The following is a 9,314-nucleotide window of genomic DNA, read 5'->3' as shown; positions in this document are numbered from 1 at the left end:
ATGAAAGTATTCTCAAGAGAAAATTTGAAAGTTCTTAAGAGAAGTATTTGAATGAGTAAAAGAGTGGAAGCACCTCATCTCAAGAGACCACACCAAAAGTGGAAAAATGGAAAGAAGTTCAAAAGAAGAAAATAGATGTTTCTCAAAAAAAGGTTGAAAAAGAGAAAATCAAAGTTGAAACTTCATCATTGAATGATTATATATTAATGCCTAAAGTTGATGTAGTTTACGTAATTGACAACTTAAAATCGAAAGTTCATAATTTGGTTTTAAGTTCCTATTTGCACAATATGTTTCAAACTAATGTCCAAGGACACAAAAGGTCTTGTGGATGCTCGCGTCACATGAATGGGAGGAAACAAAATTTGAGAGATTTTCGAAAGTTAGAGAATGTTACAGTAGTTAAGTTTGGAAATAATAAAAAATGTAAAGTCAAAGGTTATGGAAAAGTGACGAACGGAAAATTCATGGTGAATCGAGTTGCTTCCGTTGAAGGACTGAAGCATAATTTGATTAGTTGTCGGAACAAGAATTCGGGTTCTTTTCGATGAGGAAGGAAGTACAATCTCAAACAAGGAAACAAAGGAGATTTTTTTGAAGTCAAAACGAAAGTTAGACATGTTGACTCTCGACATGAAACCAATAGTGGGCATACCCTCCATGTGCTTTCTATCGAAAGAATCTTCGCATCTCAGTTGCTTAGGGCATCAATGCCTTTCTCATCTTAACTTCAAGAATTTAAATAAGCTTGTTTATGCGTGCAATTAGCTACACCTAATTTTAATATTTGTAACCTAACTACCTTAACTAACTAAATTGCACCTAGGCAGTGTACCTAGTCAAAATTATAGAATAGTAGGGTAAGTAGGGTGTCGATCACAGGGAACGATAACATCCAATTAATTATTTACTATTAAATTAATCTAAATTAATTAACAAGTTTTAAGGGTTTTATCTGATTTTGCAAGACCAGATTAACTTAAGTCACAGAATTCAATCAATTACTAAAACACTCTTATCTAGTTCGAATCCACTTCGTCTTTATGGCTAGCTAATAATTATGGATTATCAAGTTGGTTGTTATTATATCAGTAATTTAGGTCTAAATTTACCAATAATTAATTAATTCATGTAAAACTATGTATGTTCACACACAATTAAACACAGAACCAATTATTAATATGAATATGCTATGTAAGATTATTCAAACACAATTATGGTCATAATCTATGTTCTCTAGCACAACTAAATTTATTACTTCAGTTACTATCTTAGATTGGTCAATCCTAGCTCTAGCAATTCAATGTTCACTAAATCATCAGGTTTCAAGTTCATGTAATTTAATGGTCACAAAGCTACACAGAACATGAATTCAAGCAACAAAAGAAACAACTTTAGCATGCTAGGTAATAATAATCCAACACAAGCAACTTTACCAACTAATTAAATCCATAAAAATCAAGCTATTCATAAGTTAGAAGCTTCATCTAGCTACACAAGAGTAGCTAGATTCAGCTGCTCATCATAGCAACTAACACATAAACACAACTCAAATAAGAAAACATGTTTATGAACATCAAACAAGTAAACTAATTATGAACCTTCTCTCTCTTGTGTTGAAAACCCTCTTCAAAACCTTTTCTTTCTGTTAAATTCGACTTCTGGAACTTTATTCCCCAGCCAAAAGCTTTTCTTTTCGTAATGGGCAAAGGTATTTATAATATCTTGAAATTTCCTGTTCACGTCGTGAGAATGTAAGTCTCACGTCGTGAACTCGAGATAATCGTGTTCGGCAAGGATTCCTTCACCCGGATGCTTATCTTCTAGAATTTCCTACTCACGTCGTGACATCCAACTTCCTCACGTCGTGAGCACGGTTTTTGCTGACTTTTTCATCCTTCTTTTCTTCAAGCCCCCCAAAGTTCCAAGTATTGTCACTTCTGGTCCCTTTCTTCGAAAATACTTCTATTTGGCTGCATATAATAATTTATCCTTATAAGTACCATAATTCTATGCAAATAACCAAAATATTTATAAAAATGTAGATCAATATTGCCTAAAAATGTGTATAAATATGGCAATATCAAAATACCCCACACTTAGGCTTTTCTTGCCCTCAAGCAATTCTACTTATTTTAACTTAAACCTTCATCACTAGCACCACATAGAATAATCCAATTCCAGCTCAACCATTATGCCAAGACCTCAACGCATGCATTTGTGTCTAAAATATTTCCTAAAGAACCTCCCCATATTCTAAAAATACTCACAATCCTCATAAACACCCGCCCACTTCTTTCGAACAACGCTCATTTTATGCATCCCTCCGAATCAATCCTCAGAAAACTTCCTTAACCTCACGGCATTTTTGTAAAGCTACCCAAGCATACATAATCTAGAGAATTACAACTTTTAAGATATCACAATGGAGCTCTTGAATTCTTCACTTTCTTTGATATTTGATCTTTGATTTGTACTTGAATTCACTACCTTTTTGTCTGATTTTTGGTATCTTCACTTTTGAATTTTGAATTTCTTCAGAATTTTTGATCTTTGATCTTCAAACTTTATACTTTTAACTGTATACTTGATAGCTCCAAAAATTCTTCAACTTTTCACTTTTTGGTAATTTCTCTCTTTTTTTTTTTATTACATGTATAACTCACTTTTTTATATTTCACTCATAACCTACATGCTTAAGCAGGGGTGCTTAACTTCAACCCTTATTGGTTAAGATAAAAGCTTTCCTGGATAGATTTCTGGTACACGGTGCTAAACATATTGCGACCCTCGAACTAAGCGAGGTTGTGTTTATGTCCCATGATTTCACTAGAATAAGGGAAGCCACAAATGCATTATAACGTGTATTGGCTCAACTAAACATTTGAGCTCTCATCAGATCATCCCATATAATACTAGCAACTAAAGTTCAAAATATTATTATTACTAGATTCAGTTATTAAAAATTTTAAATTTTCCAAATTTTCTCGATAATATAAATTTACCAAATTTTCTAGCAATTTACTTTTTCTACCCCCTACCCCACACTTATTACATACAATGCCCTCATTGTATGCATAAAATAAATTAAAATTAAGAAAAAGAGAGAAAAATGAACAGACTCCCCTGGGATAGTGGCGTGATCATCTCCAAAAGTGTGGTTGAAATATGCATCTCGAATATTAGACCTCTTCAAAAATAAGAACTTGGACTTGAACTTGTGAAACCAGCCATCAATCAAAACTTCAATCTTCAAAAAGAATGGTGCAAGCCTCCAAATCGTGTAGACAATGTGGGAAAGCATACGCCACATTGTATATTAGAGAAAACAGCCCATCGAATCGTCACAAAAGTGTCATAAGGAATGGTAGTGATTCCATGTAATGAAGAAGAACGGAACGGAATCAATGTGGTGGAAATTCAAAACTCACGACGTGAATCAGTATAGGCTCACGACGTGAAGTCGCTGGATCGCGCATTCTGAATTTCCTTGTAACTTTGCTCACGACGTGAGCAATATAGGCTCACGACGTGAAGTCTGGGTGAACCAGAATTGAAACTGCCTTCTTCCTTGTAAATACATATACTCCACTCAACGTCTTAACGAATTAAGACCCTTCTAAATTCAGTGTATTTTGACGACTCTTCTAACTATAACCTCTCTCTCGACTTCCCCCACACTTATTTCCAATTGTGGGTTTCGACTTTCAATTTCTAGACTTGAACGACACTCGCCTAAACGAACACGACTCTTGACTCGACCTTACTCCTTCCCCAAGACTCCTTAGCAAGCTGAAAGTTAACAACCAAAGAAGAGCAAAGTAACATAATATCTTAAAGTCTTACAATCCAAACAAATTTAAAAACAAAATAAAAACAAACCAAATAAGTCTAAAACAAACAAAATAAAACTAAACGATCAATCATCTTCATCCTCCTCGTTTGCTCCACTAGTGCCTGCCTCATCTCCTCCTTGTCCTCGATACTCGCTCCATCGAGGGCATATCAGGTAACGATATCCCAAATGAGGCGGCTGCTCCACCCCCAAGGTGTCGAACCACATTCTCCATGGTATCCCCAATCTAGTTGACGCTCAATGATAACTGGTCAAAATACCCAGTCATATCACCCCCAAAAGGTGCTCCTCCAAATGGTGCAGTTTGCTGCACTGACTGTACTCTCTCTCCTCTTCCTCTCACGTTTCTTCTCCTAGGTCGTGGTTGTGGTTGTTGTTCTGGTTGTGTATCAGGCTGCTCGTCACCCTCATTACCCTCATCATCTGAAGGTACTATTCCCCAATGCGACCCAAAGTTTCTGACAACCCGCATGGTCTCCAAATACCCCATGCCAAACTCATGCTCATCCACACAAGTCATGGAATGAGTAATATCAGGGACAAGAAAACGATACGAGCAGGCCAAACGCGTGCCCTCCACAGATGGGGCTCCCATGTCGTGAACTAGCAGCAGACCCAGCCAGAAAACGTGCCAAAAAATAAGGAATGTTGCAACACACTCCGGGCTGCAAGATACACCATAAGAAGAATAGATTTTGCTTTGTTACTTTATCTCCATGCCTCCTATGATTGATGGAGAACATGATGAAACGTTGGAGTAAGCGGTGGATAGGGGACCGAATACTACTCTCGGGAGACACTCCGGAATTGAAAATCCCGGATGCAATAGTATGCCAGAAAGCATATCCAGTGACACCATCCGCGTACCCTCTAGCTGCCTCGCTCAAGAACATGCCAAATTCGGGAGTCATTGCCTCTTGACGATCATATATTCCAACCCTCCAAGCGAATTCAACGAGGCTACAATCCCGATACTCACCCCCTAAACGGAATACCAAAGTTTGCTGCCAATGTGGGTCTAGGACAGTCTCCTGGAATGTCACTGTTGAGAAAAACTCAACACAAAACTCCTTATACACCCGCTCTTGGATCCGAAAAAGGTTGAGCCATCCCGAGCAAGTGAACGAATATCCATCTCCAATAAATATTTTGGTCAGAAACGGGGACAACCTTTCCACGAGCTCGACTTCCCTCAACCGCGTCCAATTGATTGTAGGAGCAACTGCAATCTCTCGGTTGTAGAACCACCCTAATTTTTTGTTCCATCGGGTCAAGACTTCTCGGGACATCGTTGTGGGAAAATTGTAGAACGGGTGTAAACCCGCAACTCCAATAGGTTCCTCCCTTCTAGGACCCATTTCTGCAAAAACAAACAGCAAACACAGCCAAAAGAAACAACCCACAAGATTAGAAATAAAAGAAACAGAAAACTGTCCAGTCCAGAATTCACGTCGTGAATTCCTAGGTATTCACGTCGTGAGTTCGTCATCGATGTCACATTTTGTTTAGTTCTTGTACAAATCGGCCAATACAATGCTTGGGGTTTACTCCTATGTTACTTTCGACCATAAATCATCTGCATTCCAAGGCTATTTCACGAATTTTAGGGCATATTTTCTACATTTCATCTAACTAACAAACCCTAAACCTAAGTTCAACTATTAGAGAAGAATTAAACTTAATAATTAAGAATCATTACCTTAGATTGAAGTATTACGTAAGCAAAAAGGAAAATATAGTGGTTGTCGGCCAATATCAAACGGAGGGGACCAGTTGCCTCTTTCACTTCATGAGGAATAAACAAAGTGGTAGGTCAAACTGATTCTGTATCCTTTAATCTGTGGTCCCGAGTAATTTACTTCTCACGTCGTGAATCCGTAATGGTTCACGTCGTGAGTCCTGTCTGGACTCTAAAATTGGGCCATTTAATTAAGTAGGAAGTGGGCTAAGGCATATATTGGGTCATTACTGAAAGTGGGTAGGATTACAAAAAATGGTTAACATATAAAATAATCATGCCCGTATTCCATCCGAATTCACGTCGTGAACCATACGGTTCACATCGTGAAGTACGTCTGATCATGAAATTCATTAATTTCTCCAAATTTAATTTTGTAAGACATTCAATAAGTTTTACCACTTGATTTTAATGACTCCTTACTTGGTAATTTATTATGCAGATAATAATTCGGATGACATGATCGACTTCCTAAGAACTAAAAATATGCTAAACACTAAAAAGAAAAAGAAAGAAAACGCAAACCAAACTCGGGTTGCCTCCCGAGAAGCGCTTCTTTTTTAGGAGTCTTGAGCTGGACTCCGTGCCTCCTACGTTGAATCATCTGAAGAGTCCACCACTAGGATCTTTTGTTCCTTGAAACGCCTTTTGTATGCTTGCACTCGACGAATATACGCCTTTTTAGAATTTTCCTTTTTAGCTTTAACTTCGTCTATATCGAGCTTGCGTTTTATCCCTTTAGTCTTCAATTTTTCTTCACACTTAAGCTCCATAGTATCCTTCTCTTCCTTCACCACTGGACCGGTTACTTTTGAAGTAACATCTTCTTCATCACTCGACAATTCATCATCTTCCTTGCTCACCTAAGATGTTGGTGTTTTGTAAGCAAACACCTCGAACACAAGTGGAACAGAAGCTCTTGGCTTGGTGTGCTTGACTTGCTGAATCATATTGATTTCTTCTTCCATTAGTTTCTCCAATTCAGCAAGCTCGTCATTATCTTCTATATTGAACACCTCACTTTCAACATTATATCCTTTGAAGCCATCTTGTATTCCAAAAGTTTCTTCTTCATCACCAACCCTCAATGTGAGCTTAGATTCACGGATATCAACAAGAGCTCTAGCGGTATTTAATAGAGGGCGACCAAGAATAATGGGGACATTAGCATCCTCTTTCATATCCATCACTACAAAGTCAATTGGGAACACAAATTTTCCAATTTTTACTAGGATATCTTCTACTATCCCTCTTGGGTGAGTCACTGAACGGTTTGCCATGTGAATGGTCATTTTTATGGCCTTCATCTTCTGAATATTTAGCTTTTGATAGAATGAAAATGGCATTAAATTTATGCTAGCCCCAGAATCGGCTAAAGCATATGTCTTCAAGTTATTACCGAACTCACATGGAAAAGTGAGGCGTCCAGGATCTCCCATCTTTTTTGGTATGTCTCCCAATATAGCCCTGGAGCTTTGCTCACTAAGAATCACCTTAGAATTCTTCTTCAATTCATGTCGAGTGTCTATTAGATCTTGTAGGAACTTCGCGTATTCTGGAATTTTTTAAAGTGAATCTATAAAAGGAGTATTAATAGGAATACCCTTTATTTGTTGAATAAATTCCAGATGTTCTCTTTCCAGTGGGCTAAGATGCGCTCGAGACGGGAATGGTAAATGCGGTTTATAAGCTGGAACAGATGCGGAATTTTTCTGTTCAGACCGAGCCCACGACGTGAGCATAGCGAGCTCACGACGTGAGTCGGGTATTCCAGCCTTTTCTTCTTTTTCGAGTTTTGTCTTCTTAGGATTTGGTTCAGATTGCTTTGGCTCCACTTCCAAGGCTTTTAGGAACTCAGAAATCTCCTCTTCTTCAGTATCAATGGCCATGACGTGAGATTGAGCCTTCTTTTCAGAAATATTTGGGGACATTTTCTCATTAACCAAAGTGGTAAGTTGACCAAGTTGTACTTCAAGGTTAGTAATGGAGGCTTGCTGATTCTTTATTAATGTCTGCTGATCTTTCATCATTGCATGATGATTCTTCATTAAAGTCCTTTGTTCTTCAATTGCAGAGTCAGTAGCATTATGTCTCTTTTCTGAAGCTTCCATAAACTTGACTAACATGGTCTCTAGATCGGGTTTCTTCTCAGCAGATGGTTGCTCTTTTTGGTAGAAGCCTCGGCCTGTCTGCATGTATTTCTCCTCCTTTTGCTTCTTGTATTCATCATATGGCAACCACTCCTTCTTCGGTTTTCTCCAGTCTTCATCGTACTTTTCCCCACTCGAGTAGCATATTTGAGCTCTTTTGTTCCCATATTCATCCAGGTTGCAATCTTTCATCAAGTGGGGACCATTGCATCGTTCACAAGCAACTCTAATCTCATGAATGGATTGGTCCATTTGGGTTAATCTTCTATCCATACTTTGCAACATTGCCATCATAGCCGCCATCTCTTCAGTTTGTGCTCCTCCACTGCCTTTTATTCCATCTCTTCTTGGGTTGTGGTACTCCCGGGAATGCTTTGCAAATTCTTCAATTAACAACTTGACCTCACGTGGATTTTTTTTGTAAGTGGCCCTTGCGAATCAAGAAGTTGACGTGTCATGACATTTACACCATCATAAAAGATAGACACTTCTTGTTGGCTGTTGAGGTCGTGTTGGGGACAATTCCTTAACAATCCCTTGTAGCGCTCCCATGCCTCGTATAACGACTCCTCCGGTTGTTGCTCAAAGTTGGCTATCGCGTTCTTGAGTTTCGAAATCTTGGATGGTGGGCAAAACTGGTCTACAAATTCTTCACGCATCTGTGCCCATGTAGTGATTGTACCCGGTGGAAGTGATTCCAGCCAGTCCCTTGCAGCTCCTTTGAAAGTGATCGGTAGCATTCGTAGTAAGACAGTCTCTCTCTCAACATTCGGGACATTGAAATAATCGGCAATGTCATTGACTTCGTCCAAGTGTTTAAAAGCATCCTCGTGGTCCTTCCCATAAAATGGTATATCCTTAAGTGCAGTAAGGATATGTCCCTTCAGCTCGAATGTGGCAGGTATCGCGGGTTGTACTAGACCAGGAGCAACATCGTCTCGTATGCGCTTTTTGTATGCGCCCATCGGCATCTCGTCTATATTCGTCATCTCGGTTTTTGGTTCATCTTCGGGTTCGCTTGCAAATAATCTGATCTCGGTCTCGGACTCGTACTCTGATTCTTCTAGATTAGGTATGGGATCTAGAATTTCGATCTTGCTCTTGTCTTTTGAGGCTGAACTTGACTCTTCCGTTTTCTTTCCTGACTTCCTTGAAAAGGCTGACTTGATCTCCTTGAAGGGCGTCTTCTTCGGTGTTTGATCGTCTTTCACGTTCTTTCCTTTGTTTTTGTGAAGCACCGTCTCTGGATCCTCAAGTGGTGGTACCAAAGGTGTTTCGGAACCTCTGGTCATGAACTCCTGCAAAATAAACAAAATAAAAACATAAAACTGAACAAAAACGAAATAAAAATATCCTACAGAATGATCACCACGTCGTGGTAAGGGTCACCACGTTGTGTTGTCGCAGAAAACTAACAGAAAAGAAAAACGAAAAAAATCGAAAAACAACTAGACTCACGTCGTGAACTTAAGGTTCACGTCGTGAATCAGGTTCGCTAAAAAAAACTCTGCTAAATAAAAATAACTTTCTGCAGGTTTTACCCCACAAAAAGGATCGATTAATCTAATGC

General features: G+C 38.7%; 1 non-coding gene across 1 annotated transcript; it reads left to right on the top strand.

Annotated features, from left to right (window-relative positions):
- Positions 1 to 8,248: 8,248 nt before the first annotated feature.
- Positions 8,249 to 8,355, top strand: LOC145127977 (small nucleolar RNA R71). Its single transcript, XR_013716580.1, has one exon. It is a non-coding gene; the product is annotated as a small nucleolar RNA R71 (small nucleolar RNA).
- The last annotated feature ends 959 nt before the right edge of the window (positions 8,356 to 9,314 follow it).

The sequence above is a fragment of the Lactuca virosa genome, chromosome 7 (assembly GCF_052849685.1).
Source record: "Lactuca virosa cultivar CGN04683 chromosome 7, Lactuca_virosa_CGN04683_v6, whole genome shotgun sequence".
In the NCBI taxonomy this organism is placed as follows: domain Eukaryota; kingdom Viridiplantae; phylum Streptophyta; class Magnoliopsida; order Asterales; family Asteraceae; genus Lactuca; species Lactuca virosa.
This window is presented reverse-complemented; position numbering and strand designations above follow the sequence as displayed.